Genomic DNA, 18,691 nt, shown 5'->3' on the forward strand with positions numbered 1-18,691 from the left:
GCTTCTAAGCAGGCTCTGAAACTCCATTGTGACTGAGAACAGTGGTACCCATTGAGCTGGGAGGCATTAAAACTACGGATCCCAGTATTCCTGGTGACACAATGGAAGCTTCTTAGCATGCACCGTTTTGTTTCTAAGATCCCACTGGCAACTTAGATGAGCTTTCTGCTGTCCCCACGTGTCTCTGCTGCAAGGTTTTCTTCTCCTCCAGCCTCATAAGTTTGGGAAAGTGGGAGAGGAAGGAAATGTATCAGGGAAAGCTGGGACAGTAAAAAGCTGGGAAATCGGCCTGGTCTTTCTGAGCTTTCAAAGAGCACTCCGAGAAAGCTGAGCCTTTCCTAAGAATTATCTGAGAAAGCTTGGAAAGACTGGACACATTTCAATTTTTTATGTGTGTGTGTGTGTGTGTGTGTGTGTGTATATATATATATGAATGAGAAACCCTGCAGCCAGAAAGATTGAGGAGTGAGAAACATTGCCCATATAATACCCCCAAGAAGTTCCTATTCAGGAGTGAATTGCAATATTATAAAGAGGTTGCTGGCAGCTCCCAGAGAAATATGTTTGGGAGGCATACAAGACACTGGTAAAAAGGTATGAGCAGTCCTCTCAGGTGAGCAGTGGGACATGTCTCCATATGTCTAGGAGCCACATGATCGGGTGATGTATGAGATATGGACAATTAAATGTTGCTGCTTCCAGCTGGAGTGGTGCTGTGGGAGAAGTCTTTTGGTGACATTTGCATCTGAACCAACCTTCAGAGCATTTGGGGGAAAGAACACAAATCCAATGTCTCAATACGGTGACTTTGTATTATGATGTGGTTTTATGATTTGTTTTATTGGATTTTAATTATTGCTTGTAATTGTTTTTATGTACTTCATTTTTCCAAAATTGTTAGCTATCTGTTGGTTCCACATGAGCTGAAAGGTGGGAAAGAAATGGAAAAATAAAATTAATGTAACATGCCCTCTCAATTTGCTTTCAAAATCTTGTTCACTGGCACAATCCACTTCCCACGGAAGTCAATGTCAAAATCCTATTTTGTTTAATAAATCCGGATTGTATGGCATACATATGAAAGAATAAAGTTATTTTCTTTTGCCCTGACTTTATTCAGATAAAATCACTAAACTGCAACAGCAATGTTAACATATTTAATTAAACATATTTACTTATGAGTAGCCCACACTGACTTCAGTGTGCTTTAATTTATAGGACATGAGATGAGATTTGGATTACAGTCTAACAGCCAGTTCATGCTACTGAATTTCTCCATGCAGCTGTGGATGTATGGCTGTGAGCCATGCTAATGTGAACTGGGCAATCCAAACGATGAGCCAGCAGCCATCTTTGCGATTGTGACTGTACTTTTTGCAGCAGGTGCAACCAGTGAGATAGCTGTAGGTTCACCACATGTACTTCCCAACTCAAACTAATCTGTCTGCACACAATTGTGTACCTGCATACACATTTGCATGGAGAAATTCAGTAGCATAAACTGGACGTATGTTTTAAATTACCATTGATTTTAGCAATCATTTTGTCAAAGTGGCATAAAATTATGCATATGTATAGTGGCTTAAAAGATGTGATCTTCGCATTTCTTGCTGTGATTTAAGCTGCCTATGCTTCTTTCTGCCTAGAAAAAAATTGACTCAGAAAAGTAGGACTTGCCCCTTTTGTTTGTTATTGCTGCAGTCCACAAACCAGTTAGTTACTCTGGAGCACTAGATATGAATCTACTCCACAGGAAGTGTTTGATTGTTTGCATCCTCCCTCTTTTCTTGCCCCTCCTTGTGGTTTTTAAAGCACTTGATAATAGTCCTGCCGACATACGGAGGGTTAATTTTTTTCCTCCAGTCAAAAAATATGTATTTAATATGTGAGCATATTTGGTGTTCATTGACAGAGCAACAATAGGAATGATCTTGCTTTATGTACCAGTTACAAGGTTTAATATCATTATACTGCATGCAATATTAGTTTTTATTAGTCGCCATTAACAAGATGCTTTCTACTCAGATTCTCATTTACTTGTTCAATGCAAAAAAAAAAAAAATTATCTTTGCCAAAGACAAAAAACACATCTTCAAGTGTCAGCTATATTAAATTAAAGAACTGTTTACCCTTCCTAAGGAAAGCATATGTATCTAAATAGGCATCTTTTACCGTTTGCATAGTAGATTGGAAATTAGCATTTTTGTTCATTTTCCCATGTATGCACAGTGCCTGGAAGAGTAATACTCCATGCATATCAGATCAGCCAGCCTACGATTTTTGTGCAATATATTATTTGGCAATCTAAAATTTGTAATTTGCATGAAATTGCTTAATTAAAATACAGTCACTCAGGGTATTAATTTCTGTCTGGCAGTTCAGTGTACTAAAGGCGGGCTACAGAAAGTGTGAAATCCTGTCAGACAGAACAGTAAAATATTACACACACACAATCCACTTCGACTTTTGGCAACAAAATGACAGTGCAATAATACTTGTGCCCTGATTCCGGGTTCAAATGAGAGCTGGGGTTGACATTGAAACCGACAAGGAAATTTACAATAGCAACTCTGGCTTTTTTTTTGCCAAAAAATCTGCATGGGGGCGAAAGAAATCCTTCGCTCCCCCATCCATTATTTCTTCTCTCTACTAGCAAAGAAATAGTAGAAAAACATCTCCCCCTTTCTCTAAGCAGCCCCTTTACTATTTTCGGCAGTTTGATCTCTCCCTCTCTCTCTCTCTTTCCAAGATTTGAACATCAACAACCCTACTGATAAAATGATCTAATCAGCCCTTCCCAGTTGTCAAGACAACAGTTCATAATTGTGCCCCCGCTCTTTTCAGAAATAGCTCGACATTTTCATAAATAGATAATTCTCTAATTGATCCAACGAATCCTACTTTGCATACCGTTTCCAAAGAGGTAAAACCCCGGTTTTCCTGCCTAGGTGAAGAGGCAACTTTCCGCAAATACATGCAAATGAGCTTTACTTACTGGGAAGGGGAGAGAATGAGAGAGAATATAGTTTCAGGGGTGGGGGGATAGCGAAAGGAAATCTCACGGAAAGGAAGCTAGGGATAAAACCTAGGGGCTGACTGTTGTCTGTTTCAAAACGACAGCGGGGGGAGTGAGGCGGCGGGACACGGTGCAAACCCGAAGGTTTTGCAGAGCGGTTGTTGACTTCAGTTCATTCATCCAAGGCATGGAAACAAGCCGTGCGAGAGCGCTGGAAGGAAACAGAAGCTGGGAAAGTGACACTCGGTGCCAAGCTAAGGTGGCACCAAAGAGCCTGCCTGGCATGCGCAGCAGGGAAAAGGGGGCTGATTTAGGCAAAGCAGGCAGAAAAGAGGAATCACCCATTCGGGGCTTTCCTCTGGCAAAACGATTTCTTGCGTTTCTGAAACAGGCGTGTTTCGGATCGCCGGCATTTGGGGGATGCCCTTTCTCCGGGAGGGCGTTGGCGCTACTTCGAGAGCGTACGAGCCCATCAGATGAAGGGGCTCTTGCCCAGGAAACCTCATCACGCCACCATTAAGTGTCGTGCAGCAGCCCAGTGCCATTGCAGGTCTCTACTTGTTCCCAGGTAAGTGTGCCTAGACTTGCAGCCTTAGGGACTTACTACTTCCGAGTAACCAGGCTAGGGATGGCACTCTAAGGCTGCAATCCTAAACACACGTCATAGGCAGAAAGACCGACACGCTGGGCGTTACTACTGAGTAAAAGGTTGCGCTGCAAGGCTACCAATCCTATATACACGTGCCTGGGAGTAAGTCCCAATTAACTCAGCAGCCGGACTTACTTCTGAGTAGGCATGTACAGGATTACACTGCACGTCTTTTAAGGCGCTACACGACTACCTTTTTTGCCGCAAATCCCAGAGTTTCCCGGAAACGCTTATTTCTAATTGATTTCTGCGGAATTTACTTCCCCATGCAGTGGGCAGCCTTGAAAACGCGCCCCATTGTGATCAAATGGGACTTTTGTCGAGAAGTACTCAGGTGCTAGGAATATTCAAAAGCACGGATCGCCCTCCCTTTGTTCTTCTGCAGGCATTCTCGTACGTTTGCATGTGTTTCCGTCAGCAATTAAATGCGTGTCTTTTCGGAACCCGACGGGCAAATAAACAAACACGAGGAGGGAGATGGGGATGGGTGCAGGCTTGTGCTGTGAAAATTCCTCGAAACCTGCTGGCGGAGTTAAGGACGAAAACGAGGGTGGTGGCTTTCCCCCTCCTTTCCTCCTCCCCATTTGCAGTTCATTGAATGCCTCGCTTTCCTTGCTGCCAGCCTGCCCCCCGCTTCTCCCTTTTGTCTTAAGTATCAAAGGCGCCGCCGTCATGTTAACATTTTAATAATTTCAAAAGACACAAAAGCCGAAGGAAGGCGGCTGAAAGGACAGGCCGGACTGAAGCGGCACGTTTTCCCGCGCGCCGCTGAAAGGGTTTCTTCGGCGGCTGGCTAAGGCGGGAAACCGAGGAGGGGAAAAGCTGAGGTAGAAAAAGTGTGTTCGGGGGGAGGGAGCGAAGCGAGCGGGCTGGGCTCGCACTCTCCTCTTGTACCATTCACCAGCCCACAAAGGCCCCCACGGTGACGCGGAGTCAAGGCCTAATTAAAATCCTTTAACAGACTGAAAGTCGAAAAGGAATGGCACGCATTCAAGAGCCGTGGTTCAGAAAGAGAAAAGGGGGGTGGCGGCGGAAGGGAGAGCGAGAGAAAGAAAGGGAATGAGAACGAGAGAGAGGCGGAAGAGCGGCGTGGCGGCTGCACGACGAGGCTTTGCTGCCCTCAACAGCCTTCGAGTGTTAAAGCGCGCCACCCAATTTGCGACAGAGTTAATTGGTTCTTTGATGTCTCCAGAAAGGTGCTGCTGCAAAGCGGCTAGGCCCGCTCGCTCCAGCCAGCTAGCCAGAGGTGCCCTGTTTATATCTGGGAAACACCTCACAACCTTAGTTGATCCTTGCGGTCTTTTATATTATCTCCCCCCACCCCACTCCCGGTCTTCTTCTCTCTCCCCTTTGGTTTCTTCTCCTCCTCCTCTTTCTTCCTCCCCTCACTCCTTTCTTTCCTCTCCCAACTTCACCGGATCCCAGCTCCTCCTCCTCTCACCTTGCTGTTATCTCAGATCACGGCTTGTTTCTCAGGGTCACGCTTCTGTATCTATGTATGTGTGTGCGGCACGCTGCATGTCTGTCTATGTGTAGTAAGGAGACTAATTTTCACTTGCTAATTTCCTAGCAGAAAAAAAAAGAAAGGGGGGGGGGTTAGGAAGAAAGAAAGAAAAAGTGGGAGTGCAGCAGGCTCCCTGCTGCCAGTGCTGATCAAATGGAACAACAAGGGCAATGCCTGCTAATATGGGAAGCTATTTAGTGGCACGCTGCCTTTTGAAATGATGATGATAATGGATTCAGTCTGCTCATTAATGGAGCCAGAGTGCTCATTAGAGTGAACAAACAAGCCAGGTTGTCAGCACTGAAAATGCCAAGTGCTTGTTTCCATTTTATCTGAGGAGTCTAGAGACGGTGATTTTACCATTTATTTCCCCTTTCTGCGCTTGACCCCAGAGCTCCCCCCAGCATCAAAGTCCCTCGTCTGGTGGAGCCTGTACATTTTGTAGCGTCTCCCTGACTCATCACGGCTTCAAGGTCACCAGCGCTAAAAGAGCAGCGGTGCTAGGAGGCTGGGGGGTTGTATCTGTGTATATATGTTACACTTCTGCATGATTTTGGAACCAATAAGTCCTGGGGTATAACAACGACAATAATAATATCTGAAGTGTGTGTGCCATAGTTGTTAGTCAAGTGGGAAGTGTTTTCTATGCAAATCCTTTAGAATCCAATTAGCTAATTTGTAATGTAAACTTCCTGACAGATCTGTGGTCAGAATTGCTCTCCAGGACCTGATCAAACAGAGGAGACCACATGAAAGCGAGCAACACAAAGGCAAGCACTGAGGCACTTCTGCTGCCAAGGCCCTTCTTTGTGGCTGGAAAGCGACGTGACTGTAGTGGATCTGATTGAACTGCACTGAAGACAAAATCCCTTCCTAACAGCCAAAAGATACCACTGCAGCCTGGCGAAATGGTAGAGCCAGGTCAAATTTCTGATTTTATGATTTTACAATTGTGTTGCTATTGGTATTTTGTAAGTTACCCTGAGGAGGGTTATTGGATCATGTGGTGGGATATAAATTAGGGATGTACAAGAATTTCATTTCCATTCGTTTAACTCCAGAACTTGCCCTGTTCGCATTCTCAAATGTGATTGTATTTTGCAGGCAAAGCTTGTATATTCCCGAGCTCGCTATTGGGTTCGCAAAATGTGTACTTTATAAAAGTGTACTTTGGGGAAAATACGCATTTCCGTGCTTTAGTCCATGGAGAAAAAGTAAGCATTTGGGTGTATGCCTTGGAAATGTGCACCTAAATGTACACTTTTCCCATTTGAACAACAGCAACAAAAGCTTGGGAACAAGAATGAGGTGAACATTGAGGTAGAACTCGGGGGACCTCAGCAAGCTTGAGCTTCCCTAATTCTCCCATCTGTAGTATTAAAGCAATGTTTAAAAGGCAGTATTAGATGCATTAAATGTGTTTCCCCAGCAAAAAAGTAGCAGAAGATTTCAGGTGCGCACAAGGTCTATCATTTTATGTGGAAATCTCTCGTTGCTGATAAGTATATGAGATGAAGAGCAGAAAAAAGCTAGTCAAAGGAAGCTGATTATGGTTACAGATCAGTAATACTTTATTTATTTGATTTACATCCCGTACTGTTCCATGGGCTCAGAGCAGTTTATAGTAGTCCCCCCCTAAATTTTAATTGTCCTTTCCCCCAGGGACTCACAATCTAAGGCAATCAAATGGTTTGGAAGATGAAATGAAATGAAAATGTCGTAGTAAACAGAACGTCTATTTTTAAAAAACAAATCCATACCACACAATAACCACTCCAAAACACCAGTGCCCTTCACAAGCAGTCACTTGCTAAACACTTGCTTATTAAAGAGGTGCTATAAAGTTAAGTGGGATGGGTGACTGTTTCTCTGGAGCTCAGCTCAGGAGGTAGATGGATGGCTCTTGATTCCCAAGTCCTGGCATGGTCCTCCTCTCCAGCAGCAGCACCAACTGTAAAAGGTTATTATTGCTTTGCTTCCACTGGTGAAATAGGGTGATTCCAGATGAGGCTTTTATCATGCAATCATCCTGCCTCATTCACAGAATTTTACGGGGGTGCAAACATTATTGTCTTTCATTTGTAGCCTTCTTCTATGTTCCCACTTGCTTCTTCTGTTTTTCTTTCCTAAAAACAAAACAGTTAAGGAGGAAAGACAGAATAACTGGACAATGTATTTTGATTGGTAGCGCTAGTGTCTGTATGGAAAAACCCATCAAGTGAATTCTGGGGTAATAGTAGTTAATAATCCAATAACCCTCCATACCTACCACTGTTTGTATTTTTTCACACCCATTGCCTAATTATTTACAGTCATTTCCTGTCCCCTGTATCAGTCAAATCCCATGTGTCAGGGAACCCCTTACAATGATGTTCCCCTTGGGAAAGCACCATGTGCTGCAGCAGATTTATTTATTTATTTATTCATTTATTTATTACATTTATATCCCACCTTTTTTCCTCTTTGAGGAACCCAAGGTGGTGTACATAATCCTCCGCCTCTCCATTTTAGCCTCACAACAACAACCCTGTGAGGTAGGTTGGGCTGAGAGTCTGTGACTGGCCCAAAGTCACCCAGTGAGCTTCATGGCCAAGTGGGGACTAGAACCTAGATCTCCTGGCTCCCAGTCCAACATTCTAGCCACTATAGCACACTGGCACTACACCACAATCATTTAGAAGGAACTTTGGTGAAACAGGAAAATGGAAAAAAGCAAGTATGGGAGGTCCCATGCTATAAATAGAAAAGGAAGGATCTAAAACAGATCAGAGAAATCCCTGCAGCGAGAGAGGGCAGATGTGTCGTTCCACTGAGCATGCCCTAATGAGATATGTAAGTAAACAGTATCGTTTTATCAGGTTACCATAGGTACAAGGCTCATAGGGCCAGTACATTACCTGAGCAGTGTGGCTGCTGCTTCTGAAACTGCAGATTCTTGCCTCACACCACTCTGGTGACATTTGAACTGAGGAAACCTTGTAGGTGACACATATGACACAATTACTGCCAGTGCGGAAGTGTGGAGCAGCCACATTACATGCTTGGTTCTTATACTTATATTCTGTTCTTATATGGGGTTCCAGAGGTCTCTCATCCAGGGGCTGATCATGTTTGTGCTTGCTTAGCTTCAGATGCTACCAAACCGCTTTGCATATATAGTGTTTCCTTGGATATATCTCCCTATGTTTTTAGATTGTGTGTATGAGTGGGGTGGGAAGGCCCTGTTCTACATCCCGTCATGTGCAGAGGTGAGGACTGCAAGGACAAAGAGCTAGACTTTCTCAGCAGTAGCACGTACATTGGAGGCTTTTCTACACAAGGCATTTATTGTGTGCTTGTCATTCCCTACTCATGGTTGTTTACGGGTTCTTTAGACAACGTTGTAATCCTCCAATTTGCTTCTGTGTCTAAACAGCACTTTTGGCAGATTTTTTTTAGAGCAGGGAAAATGTGGCATTTAATTGTAAAAGTGAGAGAAAGTGCGATTCCTGCTTATGTATTTGCGCTGTTCCGCTATACTACAGTGCTACTGTAGTATACAGTGTTCCGCTATACTACTAGAGGGAATGTAGCAAGAAAGCATGAAAGGAAACGCTCCTCGTATGGTGCTCAAATCTCAATTCTGCGATGAAACCAAAAGGAGATATAACCGAGTAACCGTCTCACATAGAAAAGTTCTATAGAACACTGTTCCTATCAGTTGTGTCAGGTACCCTCACTAATAATTTTGATGCTAGGTGAAAACCTGGGTTTTTGAGGACTTCTCAAAAATCCTGTGGATTGATCTGTGTTGTTTTTAGTGGCTAAAAAGGTGTCCCCAACCAGTCGTGTCCGACTCTAGGGTGCGGTGCTCATCCCCGTTTCTAAGCCGAAGAGCCAGCGCTGTCCGAAGACGCTTCTGTGGTCATGTGGCCGGCATGACTGAACACCGAGGTGCACGGAACGCTGTTACCTTTCCCGCCAAGGCGGTACCTATTTATCTACTTGCAATTTCTTGCTTTCAAACTACTAGGTTGGCAGGAGCTGGGACTGAAGACGGGAGCTCACTCCGTCATGCGGCACTCGGGTCTCGAACTGCTGTCCTGCCGACCTTCTGGTCTGCAGTTCAGCATCTTAACCACTAAGCCACCGCGGCCCAAAGGAAAGGTTCCTCCTGTACAAGCACCGAGTCATTACTGACCCCTAGAGGGACGCCGCTTTCGCTGGCGTTTTCATGGCAGACTGTAGTGGGGTGGTTTGCCATTGCCTTCCCCAGTCATGACTACCTTTCCCCCAGCAAGCTGGGTACTCATTTTACCGACCTCAGAAGGATGGAAGGCTGAGTCGACCTGAGCCGGCTACCTGAGACCCACCTTCCGCTGGGATCGAACTCAGGCCATGGGGAGAGTTTCGGTTGCAATACTGCCGCCTACCACTCTGCGCCACACAAGGCTCTTTTAGTGGCTACATTGCTTTTAATTGGAAATTTTATCTGGTAGTTTTATGGCTGCTTTACTGTAGATGGGTTATATTTTTCATGCATGGTTATCATTTGTTTGTTTTCAAATTGTACACCACAAATAAATAAAACAAATTCAGCACCCAGGAATTTTTAGCATATTTAGTAGGATTTTTGTTGTTGTTTTTCTTTGAACATTAGATACCTATCCACATCACAAACTGTTTTTGAAAGTCTCTTTCGCTTGCTATGTGGCATAGGGGTAGGTGTGAGGGTTGATGTTTAAGAAATACAAGTCTAAAGCCTCTTTGGGTCTGCAGAACTAATTGTGCAGTTCTTGGATCCTGGCAATAATGTTTACCAGATCCCACAATCTGTGTGCTTGTTAATATCCACCTAGTATTCTAAGAGATTTGTAATATGAGACTTTTCTTTCCAGGAGGGATTTTTTTCTCTCTAAGCAAGACTTGTCCTTCTATCTTTTTAGAAGTTCAGCCATTATTATGCTTCTCAGCAATTTGCCTGGGACAGAAGTTAGGCTGACATTTTTGTAATTTCCTGTTTCCCTGTAGATTCTTCAAAAAAGAGAGTAATACACTTTCAGTCTTATGGGAAGGAAGCTGGTTTGATACGTTGCATATTTTAGTAAAAATGTGCAAAAGGTAATAAGTTGCAAGTGAAAAGAAAATCCGATGCTGTAAAGAACAATATTGTTTAGGAACTTGGAATGTCAGATCAATGAATCAGGGTAAGCTGGAGGTGGTCAAACATGAGATGGCAAGATTGAACATCAACATCTTGGGAATCAGTGAACTAAAATGGACAGGCATGGGCGAATTTAATTCAGGTGACCATCATATCTACTATTGTGGGCAAGAATCCCTTAGAAGAAATGGAGTAGCACTCATAGTCAACAAAAGGGTGGGAAAAGCAGTACTGGGGTACAATCTTAAAAATGATAGAATGATCTCAGTACGAATCCAAGGCAAACCATTCAACATCACAGTAATTCAAGTCTATGCCCCAACCACTGATGCCGAAGAAGCTGAGGTTGATCGGTTCTATGAAGACCTACAACACCTTCTAGAACTAACACCAAAAAAAGATGTCCTTGTCATCATAGGGGATTGGAATGCTAAAGTAGGAAATCAAGAAATCACCGGGATAACAGGCAGGCATGGCCTTAGTGTACAAAATGAAGCAGGACAAAAGCTAATAGAGTTTTGCCAAGAGAACACGCTGATCATAGCAAACACTCTTTTCCAACAGCACAAGAGATGACTCTACACATGGACATCACCAGATGGTCAATATCGAAATCAGATTGATTATGTCCTTTGCAGCCAAAGATGGAGAAGTTCTATACAGTCAGTCAAAACAAGACCTGGAGCTGACTGTGGCTCAGATCATGAGCTGCTTCTTGCAAAATTTCGGCTTAAATTGAAGAACGTAGGGAAAACCACTAAATCATTCAGGTATGACCTCAATCATATCCCTGATGAATATACAGTGGAGGTGAGGAATAGATTTCAGGGATTAGACCTGATAGACAGAGTGCCTGAGGAACTATGGACGGAGGTCCGTAACATTGTTCAGGAGGCAGCAACTCAATCCATCCCAAAGAAAAAAAAATGCAAGAAAGCCAAGTGGCTGTCTGATGAGGCTTTACAAGTAGCTGAGGAAAGAAGGGAAGCAAAAAGCAAGGGAGATAGGGGAAGATATATCCAACTGAATGCAGAGTTCCAGAGAATAGCAAGGAGAGACAAAAAGGCCTTCTTAAATGAACAATGCAAAGAAATGGAGGAAAACAACAGAATGGGAAAGACTAGAGATCTCTTCAAGAAAATCGGAGATCTCAAGGGAACGTTTTGTGCAAAGACGGGCATGATAAAGGACAAAGAAGGCAGGGACCTAACAGATGCCGATGAGATTAAGAAGAGGTGGAAAGAATACACAGAACTCTACAGGAAAGATCTTGATGTCCCTGATAGCCATGATAGTGCGGTCACTGAACTTGAGCTGGACATCCTCGAGAGTGAAGTCAAGTGGGCCTTAGGAAGCATTACTAACAACAAAGCTAGTGGAGATGACAGTATTCCAGCTGAGCTATTTAAAATCCTAAAAGATGATGCTGTTAAAGTGCTGCACTCAATATGCCAACAAATTTGGAACACTCAACAATGGCCACAAGACTGGAAAAGGTCAGTTTACATTCCAATTCCAAAGAAGGGCATCGCCAAAGAGTGTTCAAACTACCGCACAATTGCGCTCATTTCACATGCCCGCAAGGTGATGCTCAAAATCCTACAAGCTAGGCTTCAGCAGTATGTGAACCGAGAACTACCGGAAGTACAAGCTGGGTTTCGAAGAGGCAGAGGAACTAGAGATCAAATCACCAACGTTCTCTGGATCATGGAGAAAGCAAGAGAATTCCAGAAAAACGTCTATTTCTGCTTCATTGACTACGCTAAAGGCTTTGATTGTGTGGATCACAACAAACTGTGGCAAATTCTTAAAGAGATGGGAGTACCAGACCACCTTACCTGTCTCCTGAGAAACCTGTACGGGGGTCAAGAAGCAACAGTAAGAACCAGACATGGAACAACCGATTGGTTCAAAATTGGGAAAGGAGTACGACAAGGCTGCATATTGTCACCCTGCTTATTTAACTTATATGCAGAGTACATCATGAGAAATGCCGGGTTGGATGAATCAGAGGTCGGAATTAAGATTGCCGGGAGAATTATCAACAACCTCCGATATGCAGACGATACCACCCTAATGGCAGAAAGCGAAGAGGATCTAAAGAGCCTCCTGTTGAGGGTGAAAGAGGAGAGTGCAAAAGCTGGTTTGAAACTCAACATTAAAAAAACTAAGATCATGGCATCCGGCCCCATCACTTCCTGGCATATAGAAGGGGAAGAAATGGAAGCAGTGACAGATTTTACTTTCTTGGGCTCCAAGATCACCACAGACGGTGACTGTAGCCATGAAATTAAAAGACGCTTGCTCCTTGGGAGGAAAGCTATGGCAAACCTAGACAGCATAGTAAGAAGCAGAGACATCACCTTGCCGACAAAGGTCCGTCTAATCAAAGCTATGGTTTTCCAGTAGTAATGTATGGCTGTGAGAGCTGGACTATAAGGAAGGCTGAGCGCCGAAGAATTGATGCTTTCGAACTGTGGTGCTGGAGAAGACTCTTACGAGTCCCCTGGACTGCAAGGAGGTCAAATCAGTCAATCCTAAAGGAAATCAACCCTGAGTGCTCATTGGAAGGACAGATACTGAAACTGAAGCTCAAATATTTTGGCCACCTAATGCGAAGAGAAAACTCTCTTGAAAAGACCTTGGGAAAGACTGAAGGCAAAAGGAGAAGGGGACAGCAGAGGATGAGATGGCTAGATAGCATCACCAATGCAATGAATATGAACATGAGCACACTCCGGGAGAGAGCGGAGGACAGGAAGGCCTGGCGTGCTATGGTCCATGGGGTCACGAAGAGTCGGACACGACTGAACGACTGAACAACAACAGTAAGTTGCATAAATTAGTAAAAACACACAAAACCAACAATTTTACATCTGAAATTAACGTTTGAGTACTTTAAGAACTCAGAATGTCATCTGAGCTCAGCGACTTGGCACTATTTATTTATTTATTTTTCAGTATATCTCCTAATTTTCTACATATGGCAACCAAGGCAGCTAACAATAAGAATAAAAATATAATAAAAGTTAAAATTTATAAGAGTAAAATAAAAAAGAAGAGCAGATAAACCAATCAAGCATCAAAGCAGCCAATGATAAAACACAGCTTACAAATGGAGCATAGTTCTTCAGCTGTGCATCCTGTTGTGATCATCTCTCCAACGTACTTCACAATAAAGACTGATGCAAATAATTAATTTCTCTAATCTGCAAAGCCTTGTTTTCCTATGTCAGGGGTGGGGAACTGTGACCCTCCGGATGTTGCTGAGCTACAATTACCATCATCCCAGCCATATGGCCAGTGATCATGGATAATGGCAGTTGTAGTCCAACAACTTCTGGAGGGCTACAGGTTCCCCACCCTGATCTGTATCATCAAACAGTCGTACAGTCTCAGGATTTCTTGTCATGGATGTACTGAAATAATTTTTATTACTTGTTTGTCTATTTTTAGCAATTTGCTCCTCAAATTCCTCCTTGGCTTGTCTCTTTGTAGCTTTATAGTTTGCCAAAGGTTATGCTCATATTTATTAATCCAGCATTTCAATCCTCCCAAGTTGGCTTGTTCTTACCATTACCAAATTACAGAATTAATACAATAAAGCCAAGAGCATAAACACCAATACAACCATTTGGACAGGAGTCAGCACATTATTGGGGTGGGGGGTTCACTTACCTCCTCCATTGCATTTTCATTGCTAAGATAATATTTGTGGAGTGCTTTGCATTCTTGAAATGCTCATATGAACTCTTGAGTAAGAGTTGCATTGTTTGATCTTTTAAAAGTAAGATCTTCTTGCGTTTGTATTGTTGCTTCAGTGACTCGGACGGCTTAACCATGCTGACAGCCTTTTGTACTTTTTTGTTATTTGAGCCTCGATCATAGTAGGATTAAATAGCCTTTAAACTTTCTGAAGAGATCTGTCCATTCCATTCAGCTTTTGTTTAATATCCTCATTTCTGAGAAATTCCCCGTTTTATTTATAGTATTTCTGGTCTGCTTTTCAGCATATTGTTCCAAAGCAGTTTACAACAACAGCAACACAAAATAACATCAAAACCATTAAAGTCAAGGTAAAATATCAAAATACCTTAAAACAGCATGGGACCAGAAAACCTCTAAAAGGGCTTAGCTTTTGATGGCATTGCAAAATAAAAATGTATTTACAGTGAGGGCCAGAAATACTGGAACAAGGATAACTGTTTTGGCAGTTGGCCTCTGTACACCACCACATTGAAGTTGAAAGGAAACACACCCAGATGGGAGCGAAGCCAGGACTTTCAGCTGTAATTCAAGAGGTTTGACAAAAGTGGGGCACTAACATTCAGGAAGTACAGCCAGTGGCATACACACACACCCATCGTTGGTGGCTCATAAGTAATGGAACGAGTGGCTGACAAGCAGCTGCATGGCCAGGTCATGTGTGGCCTGTTTTCTGGGTATCCCATGAGCAATCAAGCAGATAAAAGGCCTGGAGGTGGTTCTGAGTGTTACATTTGCATTTGGTAGCTGTTCACTGGAACTCCCAACGTGAGGTCCAAAGAGGTGTCCATGCGAGTGAAGGAGGCCATCATTAGGCTGAGGAAACAAAATAAACCCATCAGAGAGATAGCAAAAGCAGTAGGAGTGGCCAATACAACAGTTTGGAACATCCTGGAAAAGAAGGAATTAACTGGCAAGCTCAGCAACAGCAAAAGGCCTGGAAGACCACGGAAGACAACTAAAGTGGATGACCGCAGAATTCTGCTCATGGTGAAGATAAACCCTTTCACAACATCTAGCCAGGTCAAGAACACTCTTGTGGAGGTAGGCATGTCTTGACTACAGTCAAGAGACGGCTTTATGAATGTAAATACAGAGGCTTCACAACAAGGTGCAAACCACTGGTAACGCTCAAGAACAGAAAGGCCAGATTAGCCTTTGCCAGCAAACACCTAAAAAAGCCTGCCCAGTTCTGGAATAAGATTCTTTGGACTGATGAAACCAAGATTAACTTGTACCAGAATGATGGGAAGAGAAAAGTATGGAGAAGGAAAGGAACAGCTCATGATGTTGTTGAAAGCATACCACATCATCTGTCAAAAATGGTGGAGGCAGTGTTATGGCATGGGCATGTATGGCTGCCAATGGAACCGGGTCACTGGTGTTTATTGATGACCTGACTGCTGATAAAAGCAGCAGGATGAATTCTGAAGTGTATAGGGCTATACTTTCTGCTCAGATTCAGCCGAATGCTGCCAATCTGATAGGACGCCACTTCATATTGCAGATGGATAATGACCCACAACATACAGCAAAAGCTACCCAAGAGTTACTCAAGGCAAAGAAGTGGGATGTTCTTCAATGGCCAAGTCAGTCACCAGATCTCCACCCAACAGAGCATGCTTTTCACTTACTGAAGACAAGACTGAAGGCAGAAAGACCTACAAACAAGCAGCAGCTGAAAGCAGGTGCAGTAAAGGCCTGGCAAAGCATCTCGAGGAAGGAAAATCAGCATTTGGTCATGTCCATGGGTTCCAGACTTCAGGCAGTCATTGACTGCAAAGGATTTTTATCCAGGTATTAAAGGTGATCCTTAAGTTGGAAATTATGTTGGTTTGTTCCATTACTTATGAGCCACCAACGATGGGTGTGTGTGTATGCCACTGGCTGTATTTCCTGAATGGTTAGTCCCCCACTTTTGTCAAACCCCTTGAATTACAGCTGAAAGTCCTGACTTCGCTCCCATCTGGGTGTGTTTCCTTTCAACTTCAATGTGGTGGTGTACAGAGGCCAACTGCCAAAACAGTTATCCTTGTTCCAATTTCTGGCCCTGACTGTACCTGTCTCGGGAAATATGACAGAGAGAAAGACAAAAGAACATTCCAGATGAAGGCATTCTAGAGGTCTGGAGCTATTACAGAGAAGTCTCCGTTTCTTACGGAAGTTAATCTAGTATTCACATAATATGGAACTTTCAGCTAGGGATGCACGGACTATATAAAATCCGCTCCATCTGTGTTTCGCGGGTTGTCAGGTGCCTTTTGTTCCATTACCCGCTCAGAGACAGATGCAAATATTTTTTTTGTCATGCGGAAAAATACGTAAATAATTACGTTAAGTATTTACATAATTTACCTTAGTACATAACATTAGTGTATTCTCCCCCATTCAATGATTCCTCAGCAGAAACGTGCGTATTTCTCTACAAATGTATATGCGTAAATTTCAGGAAAGTAAAAAAATCATCTGAAAGCTCACAGACTCCATGTGGCCTGAAGAGGTCGCTCCACAGTGGATTCCGCAGGTCAGATTCTTAGAAATCTGAGCTCATTTTAGTCCATCTCGAATTTCTCCAGCATCCCTATTTTCAGCGGGGCTTCATTGGCTAATTTCAAAGCTTGGATAAGTTCATATCTGATAAGATATTGCTTGAGATAATTGGGACCCCTACCATTTAGGTTTTTATAGATCAAAACACATTAAGATGAAAATTAAAAATCCAGATATGATTACATATTTAAATACTTTTTCACTCACATACATGCTAAATTTGATATCACTGTAGTCACAGTTTGGCAACACAAATACTTTGTACCAGATCCTGGTCCATAAGACTAAATCAATGCACAACCATTTATTATGAATCAGAAAGGCCTCAGTTCAAATCTTCCCTCTGCCATGAACTTAATGGCAGTAGGCAAGCTCCTATATCTCCAAGCCCTATGCAGCCATTCTTCCTTTCATGCAATTAGAAATTTCACACTATCTAGCTCCATCCCTTCTATTGTGTCTCTGTGCCTAGGTCCCTTCGCTTCCCCCATGTTGGAGGGGAAATGTCTGCAGCAGGTAGCCTGCTGTACTTGTAGAGGCTCCCTGTATGATTTAGAAACCTTATCATGCAGGGTTCTAAATCTCATGGGGAAGTCTCCATGATTACGGGAGGTTCCAACATGCAGAGGGTTGCAGGGTCAGTTATGGGGATGTGATGGAAGGGCAGAACTAGTTAGCATGTTCCTGCCCTCCACCTCACTGAGCGTGGGGAAGAACACCTGAGTAGGACTTCAGTTTCATCACATGCCTGCAATATCGAGATAATAATATTCAGTTACCTTACAGGGTTGTTACAATGTTTACTAAGATAATGAATATGAAGTGCTGTGTATACTCTAAAAATTGTACCTCATTGTTACGGGAATGATCCATCTCCCTGCTACATTCTTCCTTTCCATTCTATGCATGCTGTTCCACATGAAGGAGTATCCTACTTCTCTTCACCACACCAGCTACACCTCTTCCTCATGTTTATGGGAAGTACTGGATTTGAACCCAATTATTATAATAATTTTAGGAGAACTAAAATCAGCCATTATTAATATATTTTCTAAGCTGAGGCCCTGATTTCTTTTTGCAACTCAAGATCAGAGTTTTCATCTGGTGGGGTATGCTGAGGTGAAAATAGCGCATTTCCAATTTATTGGACTACATCTCATCTAACAGAGAGCAAAATTAAAGAGTAGTACAACCTACTTTGTCCTTTCGTTAGATTTTATTCCCAGGGATATCTGTATCCCATTAATGTTCACCGTCCCACCAGGTCCCTACAGGACTAGTTGTATAAATGGTGAGGGAGAAGAGCAAGGACTTAAGAAGGCACAAGAGTATCAATTGAAGGAGCCCTGGGATTTGGCATATGACATTTTAATTGTTCAGAAGCTCTTTCCAGTGTAAATAACTTAAAAAAAATAATCAGACATTTGGAAGACTTGACTCTATTTTCGTCCTGACAAATAAATAATGTGGAAAAACTACTGGGCAAATGATTAGAACTGGGTTGTTAGACTTCATTACTACATATGAAAAAACACACACACATACAACAAGAAGCAGAACTTACTATTTATTGCACTCCCAGAAATCCTGTTGGGTATCTTAGCTGGATTGTGCCATTTATGATGTATATGCTGTTGTAAACACTAGGATACAGCATGCCAGAGGTAAGCCCCAACAGTGACTGGGCCATAGGGTCTCCAGGGGTACATAGCAACACTCAGAATGATCAAAGTAAAATATTGCTTCATTCTAGTACTGTAAGCTCTTAATTTAACAACAGAATGCTTCTGCATTCTTGATGAAGAATCCATATGGGACATCTGCTCTTTTGCCTCAAAGTATCTTCATACACTGAAGTAGAATCACCAAAGCAGCCATAGCATAAGACTTCATGTAACACGCTGTCCAGACATAGTACAACATTAACAATGCAACCCTGTACATGTCTACTTGGAAGTAAGTCCCAGTGAATTCAAAGGGCTTATTCCCAGATTAAGTGGATTTAAGACTGCAGTTCAAGGGATACTTAATTAAGGTTAAACCCTGACCTCTGGATTCTCTGTG

At 42.9% G+C, this 18,691-nt stretch overlaps 1 long non-coding RNA gene across 2 annotated transcripts in view; it reads left to right on the forward strand.

Moving 5' to 3' along the window:
• Positions 1 to 3,355: 3,355 nt before the first annotated feature.
• LOC146340014 (uncharacterized) overlaps positions 3,356 to 18,691 on the forward strand; it is a 44,033-nt gene continuing 28,697 nt past the window's right edge. Inside the window, exons 1-2 of one of the 2 annotated variants that reach the window (XR_014784435.1) lie at positions 3,356 to 3,584; positions 5,869 to 6,080. This is a non-coding gene — a long non-coding RNA (uncharacterized LOC146340014). Of the gene's footprint in view, positions 3,585 to 4,823; positions 4,912 to 5,868; positions 6,081 to 18,691 lie in introns of those variants that run through there. The other variant, XR_014784436.1, reaches the window with a different exon arrangement.

The sequence above is a fragment of the Heloderma suspectum genome, chromosome 7 (genome assembly GCF_057233095.1).
Source record: "Heloderma suspectum isolate Gila_16-S chromosome 7, 16-S_ref, whole genome shotgun sequence".
NCBI lineage: Eukaryota > Metazoa > Chordata > Lepidosauria > Squamata > Helodermatidae > Heloderma > Heloderma suspectum.